The following is an 18,759-nucleotide window of genomic DNA, read 5'->3' on the forward strand; positions in this document are numbered from 1 at the left end:
GTAGACAAATGATCCATGGCTTATGCCTTGCCTTTATATGCCTTCATCTTTCTTGCAATTCTTCTACCTTTGGAACTGATACGCATTGTCACCCACATTTGGCTAGGGGTTGCGCATACTTAAGCAAAGTCTGTTAAAGTTATCCCTATGTCACGCCAAACCTAAGTTAGTGTCGCGTCAGTCAAACCTAAGTCTAAATTTCGCATCGCGCCCTAGTAGGTCTGTGTCATATCAAGTCCTATGTCTAAAGCCCATTTGAATATGCATAACGCATTACGAACGACAAATTTCTTTGAGCAAGTTTTAAACGACTTTTATAAAGAAACAACGACTTTTGTAAAACCTATGTGTTTCCTCATTCGAGGTCCATGTGATAATCGCTTACGTGCATATATTAGATTTCATTCTTGTGTGGCTACTAACCATGCAGGTAAGTATCAGAAGCAGTACTTTGCCAAGACCTCGCTTGCCACAACGAGCGAATATTCTTTGACAGGTGTTTCGACACACCTCTATTATGTTCCCCCAGCGAGAGTACACGGATAGACATTCCCTCTCGAGACATGGAGATCAGTTCCCGATTATGTTCCCTCAGCGAGAGCTCACGACCGACAGTCATTCTCTCTCGAGACATGGAGATCAACATCGACCCCAAATCCTTCCGGAATTTGTTTGAAGCTAAACGCAAGCAGATTTCTCCCAGTAGTTCCAGACTGTGTCCTGTTGTCTTCTCCCAAAATCATCGTTTTATTCCCCAGTGAGAGTTTGCTTGAGGACAGAGAGAGGCGGATACCCCCAGGTGATTCTTCATATCTTTAGGTAACCCTTTTCAGGATAAACCCTTCATATCTTTCAGATAACCCTTTTAAGGATAAACCCTTCAGATCTTTCATAAACTTACCTCAATCTTTCAAACAACCCCTTAGACGACCCTTTAGGATAATCCTTCCTTGAGCCTTCCTCCCTTCAGATAATCCCTTATTTCTTCAGACACTTTCAGATGATCCTTTCAGTAACCTTCAGATAACCCCTTTCAGTTAAGTCCCCTTTTAGTCCTTCAGAGAGTTATCCTTCAGCCTTTCCTTTAGTGAGAGATAGCCTTCAGAGTTAGCCTTCAGAAGTGTTAAGAAGTTTCTTCAGAATCCCTGTGACCCCTAATGCCTTCAGACACCAAGTTATCTTCAGACCAAAGAGTTTTGCCGAAGCGTCTTCGGTCCCGTTTCACCCAGGGGTATTGATGCGTGTCTTTTATATGATGTTTTATACCCTATTTTACATGCATTTTAGAGCTCAATTATGTAGTTTATGCTACTATTTGACCCATTTCGTCTACTTTCGTATTTTTATGTAATATTGCAGATTTATGTGGAAATGAGTAGAAATTGAGCTAAATCCGTCCCCGAGTACCTTATATTGCATTTGACGTGAAGTATTTACTCAAGAAATGAACTTGGTGCGCATTTCGAGGCCTGAAAGACAATTTTATGAAGAATTAGAAGCGGATTACCAGCTATAGTGGTCGATCGACTGATGCCCATGGTCGATCGACCAGAGCACGACTTACAGTAGCTCCTGTTCAGCGTAGGTTGGTCGATCGACTGGTCCTTCTGGTCGATCGACCAGACCGTTAATTCTGACGCAAGTTAATAGAACGAGAATTCCGAAGCCCATTGTAACTAGGTTTAGGAATAAGGGTTACGTAATATTTCTATATAACGTAAATGGTTTTTCAGAATAATCATCCAGTTTTGATCATCAAGTTTTTATCAAGTTTTTCCATCATCAAATTCATTAGGGTTAATTCATTAGCTTAGAATATTTTCCGTCAATAAAAGTTTATTTTCCGCATCCGGTTTTGATCTTTATTCCTGCTTCCACTCGGTATTTCTCTGTTCTATTATTCAGTATTCGCTGCATTATTTCGTACATAGATTAGAAATTGCTAGAGTAATAATCCCAAAGCCAATTATTGTTTCTTGTCAATTGTTTATTTAGTTATTTTAATCATGAATTCGTTAGCCTTATTTGATAATCTTATTGCTGTTTTTATCACGAGTATGAGTAGCTAAATACCCTGTGCTAGGATGTAGGGAATCTGTAGAAGTAGGCAGCGTAGAATAGTATACCTGAATCGCGCTATGGTCGATCGACCGCATACCCTGGTCGATCGACTAGCCACGTGACTTTTGTTTCGTTTTAATTAATTTAATTACTATATTTGACGAATCGAGTGCACGCGACTAGTTGAATGCTTAGGAATTGACCGACCCAATTAAGATCGAAAGATAGGGGAGGGAAATAGACTACCTAATTAAGACGACTAAATTAATAAGATCGAGAGATAAGTTAATTTAGACTTTTAAGTCACTTTTCAGGATGAAAGTTAGCATTAGTTATATTAGGGACCTGTAGCGAGATCGAAAGATGCTACCTGTTAAGAATGGACCGAGAGGACTTCTTATTTTCCCGTCTCATGTGATTGTTTCAGACTTACCTAGGATACTGCCACCGAAACTACAGTGAACCGACCATCTTAGTACCCTTTTAATATCTGATTTCATACATTTCTTTAGTTTTCTTTTAATTTCATTGCCATTAGTATAGACCAACTCAAAACAAACCCCCATACATTTGTGACTTTAGACTAAAATCAGACGACTAATAATTGCATCGCCTCTCTGTGGTTCGACCCTGACTACCACTAGCTATAGTAGTAGTTTGGAATTATAAATTTAACTTTGGTACTCTACGGCGGTATCAAATTTTGGCGCTGTTGCCGGGGAGGCAATTGTTTAAATTTTTAGTTGTTTTTATTTTAGTCTTTTCTCAGTTTAAGGGACATCTGTTCCTTAAACTATTCTCATATTCTTCTTGTAGTTTCATCTTATGCGCAGGTTTCAACAAGGCGAATTACTTCCCCTTGATCTCGAGCTTGAGAGGAATTTGCGCGTGAAGAGGAGATTATTTCAAGAACAACAGTCAGAGGAAGAGCCTGGTTCTCATTCTAGTTTTTACGAGAACGAGCTGTTTGAGGAGGATCCACCTTCATCTCCTATTTCTACTTCATCAGCTGAGACCGTCACATCTCCAGATATGGCTGAAGGAGCAAGTATAGCTAGTCACTTTGAGCCGACAGCTGAGAATCTCTATAAGGGATTCGCATTACCAGGGACGGATAGAAAATTCGAGCCAAAATCGTCTTATATCAAATTGGTTGAGAGAAACCAATTCGGGGGAGCTGCAAATGAAGATGCAGCCAAACATATGGAGACATTTATTGATTATTGTTGTTCCATACCCCCACCAACCGGTGTGACCCAGGACCAGGTGAAAGAGACTATGTTCATATTCTCGCCGCGATCTTTGCAAGGGAATGGTACCGAGACTGGATCGAGCCGCTAATGGGATAACGGATTTGGAATTTCTCGGCCCTAGCGTTCTACAAGAAATATTTCTCGCCTCGAAGACCAATGCCATTAGAGCTCGGATCACGAGCTTTAAACAGGGTCCTGATGAGAATTTTCATGAGGCATGGGTCCGTTTCAAGAAGCAGGTGCGAACTATTCTGCACCATGGGTTCGAGAAATGGAGCCTATGCAATCAATTTTATAATGGGCTTTATGACGATCAGAGGGCTATCCTGGATGCAGCAGCTAATGGCAGATTCCAGGAGAATGTTGGAGAAACTAAGGGGTGGAAAATTATTGATGATTTGGCCACCCATAAAGCTGAGTATGGAAATTTCAGGGGAAATCAAAGGAGAGTCTTTGAATCCCCTTCGTAGCCGCATTAGAGGCTCTTACGGCGAGATTTGATAAGTACGAGTTGGGAGGAGCTTCAAAAGGAGGGATTTATCAAGTGAATGCTGTGTCAGACGGTCCTTTCGTCTGCAAGAGATGTGGAGTAGAAGGACATGTTGCAGATTTTTGTCCTAATCCTTATGAGTCTTGTGCTGCTTTTCAACATTATAGGCAGACAAACACTTATTTTGAGCCGAATGTCCATCCAAACTTGAGGTGGAGTAACCAGAATGTCCAAAATCTGACTCCACCTCCTCAGAAGCAGAACTATGTACCCCCTCATAAGCAGCAGCAGCCATACCAAAAGCCTCCGTATATCCCTCAGCAGCAGCGGCAGCAGCAGTCCCATGGCTCCGATTTCGCCGAGTTGAAAAATTTGTTGCTGGAGTAGTCTCAAGCTAGAGAGGTCGGGATGAAAATGTTGGAGAGCCAAATTGCTCAATTGGCTAGCAAGAGTGCAACTCGAGCTCCGGGGCAATTACCGTCTCAGCCGGATAAAAAAGAGACCCTAAATGCTATTACTTTGTGGAGTGGGTCTACCCTTGATGGGCCCGCTATGGTCGAGGAAGCTACTGGAAAAGATGAGGCGGAACCAAGTAAGAAGAAGGCAGTAACGAACAGTGGCAAGAAAAAGACGTCTACTGGGGTATATCGATCGATCGATCGAAACACTGGTCGATCGATCAAACGTGAAACAAAAAACACTGGTCTGTAGAAGTCAGTCGATCGACTGACCAACATGGTCGATCGACTGACAGCGCTGCTGATCATGAACCTTTTCGTCCTCCAATGCCTAATAACTTGAGGGACCACTTGTTTCAGGGTACGACTACTCCGACAATATTGAGGCAAGACCCAAATGCTGATGGGTCAGTCCTGGTTCCACAGTATGACCCGATGACGATTAATGGTTCATTTTTAAGATGGTCTGAAGAGGGTTCGAGCTTCAACAAAGACAAGGTAGTGGATTTTCAGCCTAAATCCACTGATGCCGGTGTGAGAGATCTAGAGGAGAGGGCTAAGTTGCTTCTTACAGCCCCGTACCCAGAGAGATTGGTGCCGACAAAGGAACAGGTATCATTTAACAAATTTGAAAATGTTATTCGTAGTTTAAATGTACAAGTTCCTTTTCTTGAATTAGTTTAATCAAGTGCCTGCTTACATGAAATTTATGAAGCAACTTTTGTCTAAAAAGAAGTCACTTGAAACTGTGCAATCTGTCGCACTAACTGAGGAGTCTTGTTCTTATTTAACTCATACTGCACCTCACAAGCTAGAAGACCCAGGTAGTTTTTCAGTCCCATGTAATATTGGCACCTTTTCTATTGAGAAGGCATTATGTGACCTAGGAGCCAGTATTAGTGTAATGCCTTTGAGTCTTGCTAGGTAGTTGAAATTGACTAGGTTTGTAGTCACTAACATGACAGTACAGATGGCTGATCGTTCTGCGGTCCAGCCTATAGGAGTCTTAGAGGATATTCCTGTGCAAATAGGAAATTTCTTTTTCCCAGTTGACTTCGTTGTGTTAGATATGCCTGAGGATGCTCACATTCCTATTATTTTGGGTAGACCATTTCTGCACACTGCTGGTGCAGTTATAGATGTTGGCTCAGGGACTTTGACCTTCAAAGTAGGGAAACATTCCATCGTCTTTGCCCAGACAGCTAAGAAAAAAGATCCCACGTGGCCAGTAACTTGTAATACGGTTTCTGAAAAGAAATCCTATTTTGTGCTTTCTGATATGCCCGCCTCTATGCCTATTCCTGTTGTAACACCTCCGCCCCAGATAGGGAGCAGATTGGAGGAAGATTTTTCTGCTTTGGATGTTGCAGGAGCTGGTTTGGGGAAGGAAGAGCCGCATGTTGCTCCAGCTGTGAAGGAGCCAATCGTTCAAAGAGGCGGCCTATTATGTCTTAGCTATGGCACTGATGAGGAGCCTGATGAGGAGCCAGTCAAAGTGACGGAGTCCGATTTGGATTTTGATGAGCCAGAAGAGGTCATTGCTTGGGAAGATGTTGAAGCTGTTGATCCGTTGAGTTCTGCGGATGTTGAAGTTGATAGGAGTGCAGACGAGGAGATGAGCACTGTAGAGGCTACCTCTTGTAGCCAGAAGCCGAGCAAGTGGGCCATTCCGTGGCCATTCTTGATCAACTATTAGTTGATTAAGACTTTTTCAAAAACATTCATTTTATTGCTTTCGTTACTCTTTTTATTGCTTTTGTGTGCGCGAGACTTCGCATTTTAATAAGTTTGCTTAGGATTTTAAACACTTTAGACTGTTACTTTGGGTTTTGCGCAATTTTAGGCGCGTTATTGTGTGTATTTGCAGGTTGATATACCATATTGGCTCAATTTATTGAGCCAATTGAAGAAAATCAGAACTTACAACAGGTTTTTCAGTCGATCAACTGCCTCCTATGGTCGATCGACTGAGCTGCGACTTCCAGGAGCTTATGTTCTTGTTCACTCTGGTCGATCGACTGGGTGATGTGGTCGATCGACCGCTTCCCGCTGCTGTACCTGTTTTCGATCATTCCCCTGCTGTGTTTGGTTGATTTGCGGAGTTGAGGGAGCCTTTTCTCCACTTTATTCTCCGACTCATTTCTGTTTTCTTTCGTTTCTTTATTTTACACATAATTTTGCGTTTAATAAATTGTTTTCTTGGATTTACGCGTGGTATTTTCTGTCTTTTCAGGTACCTATGGTAGCACTGCTAGCTACTGAAACCTCCTAGCTCATGCTGGTTTGGGGAGGTTTCCTTTTGCTACGCTTAAAGTCTTGTGAGTTTCCGAGTCCTTACTTCATGTCTTGTTTAGTTAATTTATCGCAAATTCCCGTTTCCCTTTTATTTCATTATATGATTTTGCACAATGGGGACATTGTGTGATTTGGTTTGGGGAAGGGTTTTGCGTAGCATTCATATGTTTTTGCATTCATGTTTAATTATTCTGTTTGCATTGTTATTTAATTTCTACATATATATATAGAAAATTCAAAAAAAAAAATTTGAAACATTTCAAAAATAAAAATCAAAAAAAATTTCATGTTTATTTTAGCATATAGGTCGAGTCGGAACGGTAGTATTTCAATGATGACATTGCATTTTCAGCTGTTTTTGCCTAAGCCTTGCTAATTGACATGTTATTAGTAGAATCATTTGCATAGTCTACGAGTTTTCGTTAAATTTCTTGCTAGACTTGAGACTTGACTTTGATTTTTGGCAAACTACATCATTTTTTGAGGTTTAGAGCTTATAACTGGTGTCATTCATGACCAGTTTATCTAGGATTGTGAGTAGTTACTCCTTATGAGACATGTTATATCAATATGCATAAATATGAACTTGATCTGCTTAATACTTGTATGCATTCGGTTCGTGGTTAGTTGACACATGTGGAAGAGGTCACCCCTTTGTTCTTTTTGCCCATAAGCTCCACACTGCTAGAAATAGCCTTTTTGTCCTGATAACTACATCCTACACTTAGCCTGCCCTTGTCAAGCTAGTAGTTTATGGTCTTGGAATTGTTACTTTGTTTTTGGTAGCTAATGCTCATTTTGAGATGATGTTGGGAAGATGAAAAAGGAAGGAAAGAAAACAAAGAAAAAAAAAAGAACTTGAAAAAAATAAAAAGAGAAGAAAAGAAAAAAAAAAGAAAAAGAAGAAAAAAAGAAGAAAAGAAACGCGGGCTGTACTGTAGAGGGCGGTCGATCGACTGGCCATCTTGGTCGATCGACTGAAGCCCGAGAAAAGAGAAAATAAAATCACATGGTTGGAGTTTTGATTAGTTGGTGATTTTATTCCCATGCTTTATTATCATCATTTGGGGAATTACAATTATATCGGAGATTGTGAGATTTGTGCTTGCTATTAGCACCGTTTCGATTGAAATCTTGAGCAAGAAGTTGGATGTTGCTATAATTTGGTTCCCTTAGTTACTAGCTTGGCTTTTAACTCTGTTTTTATCCAAATTTATTTTAGCCCTTCTTACCCATACCTCACATATCCATATTTACCTCGGCATGTGTCATGGTCATTTGTTTGGTTGGAATACATATGTATGGTTGTAGAGATTATTTTCATATTAGATTGCAGGCATGTTCTTATAGGTCGTAGTTAGGTGAGTGTCATTACATTTACTTCTTTCTATCTTACATATACTCACCTGTATTTATTGTGTGATATGAGCGACCCGTGAGAGTCCGATTTGATAAGTCTCTATAGTTGACGGTTCAACAGTTTTTAACGACTTCATAACTCATTTGCATGATTCATATTGCTAATTGATTGTTAGTTGTGGCATTAAATTGGTTTAGGCTATTCGGTTTGCATTTCCCTCTGAGATTGAACTCGTTCCATTAGGTCCTAGGATCGAGTCTAGTTCTTGCTTGGGGACAAGCAAGGGTTTGGTTTGGGGAAGTTTGATGCGTGTCTTTTATATGATGTTTTACACCCTATTTTACACGCATTTCAGAGCTCAATTATGTAGTTTATGCTACTATTTTCCCCATTTCGTCTACTTTCGTATTTTTATGTAATATTGCAGATTTATGCGGAAATGAGTAGAAATTGAGCTAAATCCGTCCCCGAGTACCTTACATTGCATTTGACGTGAAGTATTTACTCAAGAAACGAACTTGGTGCGCATTTAAAGGCCTGAAAGACAATTTTATGAAGAATTAGAAGCGGATTACCAGCTATAGTGGTCGATCGACTGATGCCCATGGTCGATCGACCAGAGCACGACTTACCGTAGCTCCTGTTCAGCGTAGGTTGGTCGATCGACTGGTCCTTCTGGTCGATCGACCAGACCGTTAATTCTGACGCAAGTTAATAGAACGAGAATTCCGAAGCCCATTGTAACTAGGTTTAGGAATAAGGGTTACATAATATTTCTATATAACGTAACCTGGTTTTTCAGAATAATCATCCAGTTTTGATCATCAAGTTTTTATCAAGTTTTTCCATCATCAAATTCATTAGGGTTAATTCATTAGCTTAGAATATTTTCCGTCAATAAAAGTTTATTTTCCGCATCCGGTTTTGATCTTTATTCCTGCTTCCACTCGGTATTTCTCTGTTCTATTATTCAGTATTCGCTGCATTATTTCGTTCATAGATTAGAAATTGCTAAAGTAATAATCCCAAAGCCAATTATTGTTTCTTGTCAATTGTTTATTTAGTTATTTTAATCGTGAATTCGTTAGCCTTATATGATAATCTTATTACTGTTTTTATCACGAGTATGAGTACCTAAATACCCTGTGCTAGGATGTAGGGAATCTGTAGAAGTAGGCGGCGTAGAATAGTATACCTGAATCGCGCCATGGTCGATCGACCGCATACCTTGGTCGATCGACTGGCCACGTGAGTTTTGTTTCATTTTAATTAATTTAATTGCTATATTTGACGAATCGAGTGCACGCGACTAGTTTAATGCTTAGGAATTGACCGACCCAATTAAGATCGAAAGATAGGAGAGGGAAATAGACTACCTAATTAAGACGACTAAATTAATAAGATCGAGAGATAAGTTAATTTAGACTTTTAAGTCACTTTTCAGGACGAAAGTTAGCATTAGTGATATTAGGGACCTGTAGCGAGATCGAAAGATGCTACCTGTTAAGAATGGACCGAGAGGACTTCTTATTTTCCCGTCTCATGTGATTGTTTCAGACTTACCTAAGATACTGCCGCCGAAACTACAGTGAACCGACCATCTTAGTACCCTTTTAATATCTGATTTCATACATTTATTTAGTTTTCTTTTAATTTCATTGCCATTAGTATAGACCAACTCAAAACAAACCCCCATACATGATGTGACCATAATTAGCGCATATTTAGCTCCCGAATTAGCCTTGTTCCCATGCTTTTTAGTGCATATTTGGGTCATTTATTGTCTTTAGTTCTTTGTTTTGCATATTCTTTGAGATTTTGATCTCTTGGTAGGAAAGGAGTAAGAATCTTGCATTTTCATGGCAAAACGAGACTAAATTGATTGAATTCAATGACCAAGCATCAAGGAGAGACAAGATTAGAAGGCCTTTGTACATATTATAGTAGTTGGGCAATGACGAGAAAGGATCTTTGCATCCCCGAGGAAATCCCCAAGGATTTTATGAAGAAAAGGGAAGAAAAGAAGAAGGAACAAAGCTGAGCAGCAATCCGTGCGGATTGCCCTGAATCCGCCCGTCCTCCACAGCACAATCCGTGTGTCTTACTCCAAAGATGCCCGGGCAGCAGCCACCAGAATCCGGCCGTCTTCACCCAAATCCGCCCGTCTTCCCCTGCTACAATCCGCCCGTCCCGACACCAATACGCACGGATTTCAGTCCAGCACAATTTCGTCTTCTTCAAGCTTCAAAGGAAGAAGCCCTTCCTTCGAAAAATACCGGCGTCTCCCTGCTCAAATCTCAAAAGTTTAATTACTAATTTAGCCCTTAGTTAACCCTAATTCATCCACCTATTTCCCACTATAAATACCCCATTTGTAATAATCAAAGCACCAAGCTCTCTTATTAGAAATTCCTCTTAGATTAGATTAGGAGTAGAATAGAATAGATTACTCTTTAATCTTTCCACAAATTACACATTAATCTTTCCATAATTATTGTTCAAGTTTATTATTGGGTAATTGAAGATTATTGGGTTTATTGGGAGATTGACAACCTTCCATCAAGCATCAAGTTTTCTTCTTTTATTCTTTGCATTATTATTTTGGAATCTCCATAGGTATAATTCTCTTAATCCTTGTTTTAATTATTGTTAATCTTTCTTACTTGTTCATCATGTTTGGCTTTGTTAGTATGATTGACAACCTTGTTAACATGTTAAACTTGATAATGAATGAGTAGTCTATTAGCTAGGATTAATGGGTAATTAGGGAAAACCAACATGGGATTGATTCAAGCTTAATCTAATATGTTCACATGATTAAATTGCTTGCTTGTTGTGATGTCAACTTTATGCACATGTTATGTTTGATGAAATGCTAAGCCTATGAATCCTTGCATTTACAACCATCTCTTATCTACTCAACTTGACTTGTAAGATATAAACCAACTCGAGTCTTGTTAGACCATGCATAGAAGTTGAATAGGAGGAAAGTAAGTCGACTTGTAGGTGTTGTACAATCTAATCGATTCGGCTCCGGGACCCAACTCTTCCTATGAACCGTAAGACATAAACCAACTCGGTTCCTCCACAACATTAATTGCTTGCTTATAATTGTAAACATGTTTATATGATCAACACCATGAATCCCCTATGACCCCATGATATCCTAGCACTTTTAATCATTTGTTTACACCCTTCCTTTTATTGCTTGTTTTACTTTATTACTTGCATTAATGTAGGACACAACTACAAACCCAAATAAATCGTGACACTAGCATAAATTGAGATAGATAGACTTAGAACCCAAAGCACACCGTCCCATGGATCGACCTCGACTTACCGCTAACTAGTAGTTTGTTGAGTATTATAAATGTGTTTGATTGGATGTGACCCGACGACATCACCCATCAAAATGGCGCCGTTGCCGGGGACGGTGCTATGTGATTAAGTTCTTACTTGTTTGTCTATTTTAATTATGCTTTCACCTTGAGGAACTTGTTCCTCAAGGATTGTTCTTACCGTTTTTGTGTAGTTTCCATGCTTGTAGTTGTTTCCTTGTCTTAGCCATGATGGCTCAAGACTCGACACATGGAGTATGTGGTAGATTCTTTGAGTATGACTATGGGTATGGGGAGTTTGAGGAGCAAGTCAACACAAACCTACCTTACTATTTGTACAATGAAAATCCTAACCACTACCCCAATTTTTCCCACCAAAATCACCACATCCTATATCCACAACAACCACCCACCCAATACCCACTTCATAATGAGTTTCAATTGCCACAATATAACTGCTTTCACACATACCCACAACAAGAAGATGAACCCATTCAAAATGTGATTCTCCAAATGATGGGAGATCAACAAAACTTCTTCAAACAAATGATAGAGGAGAGCCAAAAGAGGGACAATGTTCTTCTAGGCATTGTTGCCCAAGGTGAGGAATTGGAGATTCAAATTGCCCAATTGAAAGAATTCCAAGTAACCACTCCTTACCACCGTTCTTTGGACATTGAGCATGAATGCGAATTTGAAGTAGGAACTTTTGATATGGAAAATGAGAAATGGGAAGAGCCAATCTCCTTGAGCTCTTGTGACTATGAAAGTGTTGATGAGGAAGACATGAGGTTGAGTAAGCCAAGTACTCTTAACCTTTGTGAGTATGAGGGTGTGTCCTTTGAAGTGAATATTGAGACATTGGAGAAAGAGTTAAATGAAGCCCCCATCTATGATTCATATGAAGATAGCAACAATGATGATGAGCCTAGAGGATGGACTCGCAATATCACCTTGCTTGAGGAGCCTATCCTTGAGACATTTGAGATACCCTATCATGAAGAAGAACGTCCTTCCCCTATTCTTCATGAAGACCACTTGACACCTATCATGGAGCCAATGATCATTGAAGAAGATATTGTGGACCTTCTTCAAAAAGCCAAGGTATCATACAAGAGCTACTTGGTGAAAAAGCTCAAGGAGAAGATTGCTCGTGAAGCCACTCGTGAAGATTTGGCACCCACAATGACAACTTCTAAGGAACTCGATCATCAATGCCATGAAAATTCTCCTTCCACCTTGGAAGGATTGAAAAATCTAAATGCTATCATCATCACCAAGATTGAAGAAGAAGTTGGTAAGTGGAAGTCTACGGATGAAAATGAACCACACTTCATGCCTAGTGTTGACAAGAATCATGGGCTTGTTCGTTGGAAGGATTGGGAAAGCTCTAATGCCAAGGACAAAGCAATAAAAAGAACATTCTACAAGCTTCCTTGGCCAAATTTCATATTCAATTTGAGCAATCCATACTTATGCTTATTTGGAGCTTGTTCACAAGCTTTTGATCTCTTATTAAGAGCCTTGAGCTCTATGCATAAGAACTTCTACGATTTGAACTAGTTTGGTGGAGTCCTATCTCAAACCACCATTTGTAAGATATTTCTTGGACCCTTTACTTTGTATAATATTGTACATTATTGCATTTTCATCTAATTTCTTGCATGAGAGTGGTGAGAGAGAGTCATCTTACATTTTTAATAAGCAAATTTCAGGAAAAGATAAGGAGGAATGAAAAATCGGTGAAAGGGTATGTTATTGCAAGGAAAAGAAAAGAAAAAGGAAGAAAAGGGAGCTGAAGACGCCCGTCCTGAGGCCTGGACGCCCGTCCAGGACCCACGTCAGAAGAATGATTGGCGCTGTAGCAGAAGACGGGCGAATTCTTCACAAGACGCCCGTCCTGGAAAAAGACGTCCGTATTCTCACAAGACGCCCGTCCCGTATGTCATCTAAAAACAAGATCTTGCGCTGCACCAGAAGCCGGGCGGATTTGATCCAAGACGCCCGTCCCGACCAAGACGCCCGTCCCAATTCCCAAGACGCCCGTCTTTTTCCTGCTCTCAACTTGGAAAAATCCCTGCATCAGAATCCGCCCGGATTCAGGCCAAGACGCCCGTCTTCTATTCTCATAAGACGCCCGTCCCGAACAGAATCCGCCCGGATTGTCCCATTTTTCTCGGATAAACCCGACAGGGCCCACCCTTATCCGCTCGGATTCCCCCTTTCTTCTATATAATCACCCACTTTCTCCCTCATTTCTTCACCTTATCAAACCCTAAAACACTCATCTCCATCCTCAAAATCACACCCCCCCCCCCCTCTCAAAAATACTTCCACCCACATCAAAATGGCGCCATTGATGAACCTCAAGGGAAAGGCTAAGAAATTGGTTGAATCCACCGGAAAGAAACGCAAAGGATTATCCTCTTCAATTCCACGGGAGGTAGTGCTACCAAGGAACTCCCAACCCATAATGAGGGGAGGAATTGAACAAGTTGACTACTTCCAAGAGGTGCTATTTGAATCCGATGACCACCGCAAGAACTTCGTCAAATTACTAGGTAAGAACTACGAACCCACTCAATTCGTAGATACTAGGGTGTTGGAAATCCTTAAGATAAGGTACCCTACCGAGATGTTCTTTGATGGTCTTGGCATTGGGAAACTTTTCCATACCCATGAGGAGACGTACCTTAGTCTCACCCTTGAATGTTTGAGTAGCCTTCGCATTGTAATGAATACCCACACCAATGTGGGCATGGAGTTTAGGTTGTGCAACCTAGACCATCATCTTTCACTTGAGGAATTCGCCTACATTTTCGGTCTTGAAGTGCCCACCAACTATACCGAAAAACCCGATAATTTTGGTGTGGACCTTCTTTGGAAGGCTATCTCCGGGAGGGATTTTACCCATCCAAAGCAATGCTATACCTTCGCCATCCAATATCCGGTGATTCGATTCACCAAGCGCTTTGTGGCCGGTATCATCAATGGGAGGTACGAACAAGATAGATGTACTCTCATCGATTTAACTTTTCTTGAATCCTATTTGAATGTTCGAGCAGTGAGGCATTATAACTTCAATACGCCACTTGAGATACTTACTAGGTTCAATGATTTTGCTCAAGGAACCACTCAACTCAAGACCTTCGTGATGGGAGGTCTAATTACTATTTTGGCCCACCACCTTTGTCCCGGGTTCAATGCCCGAGGGACCTATACTCCTCTTGAGGGGAGGACTTTGATTGATGAGCACACCATCTTCAACCATCACCGATGGTGTAACTACACTCAAGACGGGGAGTGTAGAGTGGTACACCAAAGGATGCACTTCAATCATCCTTGAAGGTTGGAAGATACCGGGCATTGACCTAAGATTGAGCCCATATTCGCCTCCACCAAGCTACCTCCTTGATATCCAAATTCTGGATAATCCCCCTCAAAGGGAAGAGCCGCACCGCCAAATACCTCGTGGAGGACCGGCAAGGCCTATTCGCCCACCCTCCTATGTACCTATCCCACCATACCCTACCCCATATACCGAATTTAGGCCGGCAATCCCCAATACCCCGGGTATTAATGATTTGATGGCACTCATGAATAGAGTGGACCTCGGGGTATATGAAGGGAGGGTCGACAACTACTTGGCCCTTTACCCCCAATACTATAACATGGCTCAACAAGGGTATGTCGACCCCAATGGTCCTAAGCCCTCTTGGGCACAACCGGAGCTCTTTTTCCCTAATCAAGGGAACCAAGCTTGGGATCGCGACGGCGGAGGGCATTCTAGCCAAGGTGGAGGGTACTCGGGTCAAGGGGGAGAATTTGACCAAGGAGGGTATTGGGGTCAAGCAAGCGGGTATGACCAAGCCGGGAGTTCTCATCGTTATGGCTATGATCAAGATGAGGATGACGAGTGAAAGAGGCCTACCTCACCACCTCCATTTGTATGATACCCATCTCTCCCTCTCTCTTTTGTATATACATTGCATTTAGTGTAGTTTTCACATGCATTTGTCTCATATTTCATTTGCATTAGCTAGTTCATTTAGTATAATTTGCATTGTAATATATCTCATGCATAATCACTAATGACCAATCCTATTCTTTTCTACACTAGAGATAGTGTTTAAATCGGTTTGGGGAGGTTTGATCATAGGTGACCGTAGTTTACTAGAAATCATGTATCATATAGTATAGTTTAGATTGCATTCATTTATTATATATGTCATATAGAATTGCATTTAGTTAGTGCATGCATGCATTCATATCATTGGATTTGTACTTTATTTCAAAAAAATCAAAAATTCAAAAACATGTATTTCCTTTTTATTCCTACTCCTACATGTACATTGAGGACAATGTCCAAAATAAAGTGGGGGATGGGAATTTATATTCCAAAATGCATAAAAATTGAAAATTTTCGAAAAATCACAAAAATATGTCTTTTAATTTCATAACAACAAAAACCATAAAAATTTGAAAATTTTAAAAACCCAAATACAAGTTTATTTCCTTTTTAGTGTAGTCATGTATATATTGTGTTTGTTCTATCCTTGTTCACATTGATTGACTACGCCACATCCAAGACATGAGGATCATGAAGACCGCATGGTATGATCTTTCCAATCTCCTTTTCCCTCTTTATGTTAATGACTATGTGGCTTTATTTTGATTGATGCGGTATAACAATGTGAACTTAGGACTTGCATTTAGTTTATATGTCATATTAATCGGTAGAATCACTTGCATTAGGATGTATATATTAGTTGCATCATGGCATATAGTTGCATTTAGGTAAAATATTTTGAAAAGTGCCTAATTGAGAACTTTGACAAGAGAAACTAAGCCATTACAAATACTTTTTCAACTTAAGACTTTGCCTACTAGAATGGTTGTAAAACACCCTAGATTGTGTCATACTAGTGTCTTTTGACCCATGACCCAAAGCCTAGTCAAGGGTTTGCATGTGAGTCACCTATTCCAACCCCGTGATGCGAGGTGGACTTGGTTAACTTGTCTAGGTGACCTTGATTGACCTTGTGGTAAGGCAACCCAAAAATACTTTCTATCAATAAGTTTGAAGTGCTCATTTCGAAAATTTTATTATGTGGAAGTAATTTATTGCTAAGGAAACCTCAAATGTTATGAAATGTTGAAATGTCGAGAAATTTAGTTGTTTTGATGGAGGCGTACCACTTCGATGTGCTTTGGAGAGGGATCCATTGAATTGGGCCCCCACACGGTTGTGAATTCAACCGCCCAGAGACAGAGTGACTATCACCCCGAAAAGCTATTGTCTAGAGGTTAACCGGTTGCCTAATAAGCGATTGGCGAAAGCAAAGGACATTAGCCCGGAAGGGACAAACCCCATCTTAAATTTTTGAAATGTGAAAGTTAAATGAGGTCAATTTTTGAATACTAGTCATATCCACCCTTTGTTTATAACGATTTGAGCATTTCATTCCCAAAAAGCCTTTTTGTCAAGCCACTTTGTCGAGCTTGGGATGATCCATGACCTTTAGTTTTGTAGAGAATTCGAGACTTGTCATGTCATATGCTACTAGCATCATAGGGATCATCATTCCACCACCATCCGATCGCTCTTGACGAAAGCATTTGGAAATTGAGGACGAAAGTAGTCTAGTTTAACACCATTTGGAGGTGATTTAGTGTCATCCTCTTAGCCTTAGTAATTTGTTGAACTAGTATTTGTGAAGGATTATATGCTCTTAAATTTGTTCTCTTTTAGTGCCTCCGCCACATGATGAGGAAGTGGCTATTCCTTTTGTAGATGCATCTATTACTTGATTTTGTGTGCTTAATGTTTGGATGTGTCGCCATTTTTGGCAAGACCCACCTTGCCTTGCAAGAAGGCATCCTACCTCATGGTTGTCTTGTTGTGAGTTGAAGGGGCGGAGTGAGACCCGCTAATTGTCTCACATCGGCTATATTATTAGTAGGATAGTTTAAATAATGGTCCTAGTCTTTGTCACCTCTTTACTCGGGACGAGCAAAGGTTCGGTTTGGGGATATTTGATGTGACCATAATTAGCGCATATTTAGCCCCCGAATTAGCCTTGTTCCCATGCTTTTTAGTGCATATTTGGGTCATTTATTGTCTTTAGTTCTTTGTTTTGCATATTCTTTGAGATTTTGATCTCTTGGTAGGAAAGGAGTAAGAATCTTGCATTTTCATGGCAAAACGAGACTAAATTGATTGAATTCAATGACCAAGCATCAAGGAGAGACAAGATTAGAAGGCCTTTGTACATATTATAGTAGTTGGGCAATGACGAAAAAGGATCCTTGCATCCCCGAGGAAATCCCCAAGGATTTTATGAAGAAAAGGGAAGAACAGAAGAAGGAACAAAGCTGAGCAGTAATCCGTGCGGATTGCCCTAAATCCGCCCGTCCTCCACAGCACAATCCGTGCATCTTCCTCCAAAGACGCCCGAGCAGCAGCCACCAGAATCCGGCCGTCTTCACCCAAATCCGCCCGTCTTCCCCTGCTACAATCCGCCCGTCCCGACACCAATACGCACAGATTTCAGTCCAGCACAATTTCGTCTTCTTCAAGCTTCAAAGGAAGAAGCCCTTCCTTCGAAAAATACCGGCGTCTCCCTGCTCAAATCTCAAAAGTGTAATTACTAATTTAGCCCTTAGTTAACCCTAATTCATCCACCTATTTCCCACTATAAATACCCCATTTGTAATAATCAAAGCACCAAGCTCTCTTATTAGAAATTCCTCTTAGATTAGATTAGGAGTAGAATAGAATAGATTACTCTTTAATCTTTCCACAAATTACACATTAATCTTTCCATAATTATTGTTCAAGTTTATTATTCAAGTTTATTATTGGGTAATTGAAGATTATTGGGTTTATTGGGAGATTGACAACCTTCCATCAATCATCAAGTTCTCTTCTTTTATTCTTTGCATTATTATTTTGGAATCTCCATAGGTATAATTCTCTTAATTCTTGTTTTAATTATTGTTAATCTTTCTTACTTGTTCATCATGTTTGGCTTTGTTAGTATGATTGACAACCTTGTTAACATGTTAAACTTGATAATGAATGAGTAGTCTCTTAGCTAGGATTAATGGGTAATTAGGGAAAACCAACATGGGATTGATTCATGCTTAATCTAATATGTTCACATGATTAAATTGCTTGCTTGTTGTGATGTCAACTTTATGCACATGTTATGTTTGATGAAATGCTAAGCCTATGAATCCTTGCATTTACAACCATCTCTTATCTACTCAACTTGACTTGTAAGATATAAACCAACTTGAGTCTTGTTAGACCATGCATAGAAGTTGAATAGGAGGAAAGTAAGTCGACTTGTAGGTGTTGTACAATCTAATCGATTCGGCTCTGGGTCCCAACTCTTCCTATGAACCGTAAGACATAAACCAACTCGGTTCCTCCACAACATTAATTGCTTGCTTATAATTGTAAACATGTTTGTATGATCAACACCATGAATCCCCTATG

This window comes from Silene latifolia, chromosome 3 (genome assembly GCF_048544455.1).
Source record: "Silene latifolia isolate original U9 population chromosome 3, ASM4854445v1, whole genome shotgun sequence".
NCBI classification, from domain to species: Eukaryota; Viridiplantae; Streptophyta; class Magnoliopsida; order Caryophyllales; family Caryophyllaceae; genus Silene; species Silene latifolia.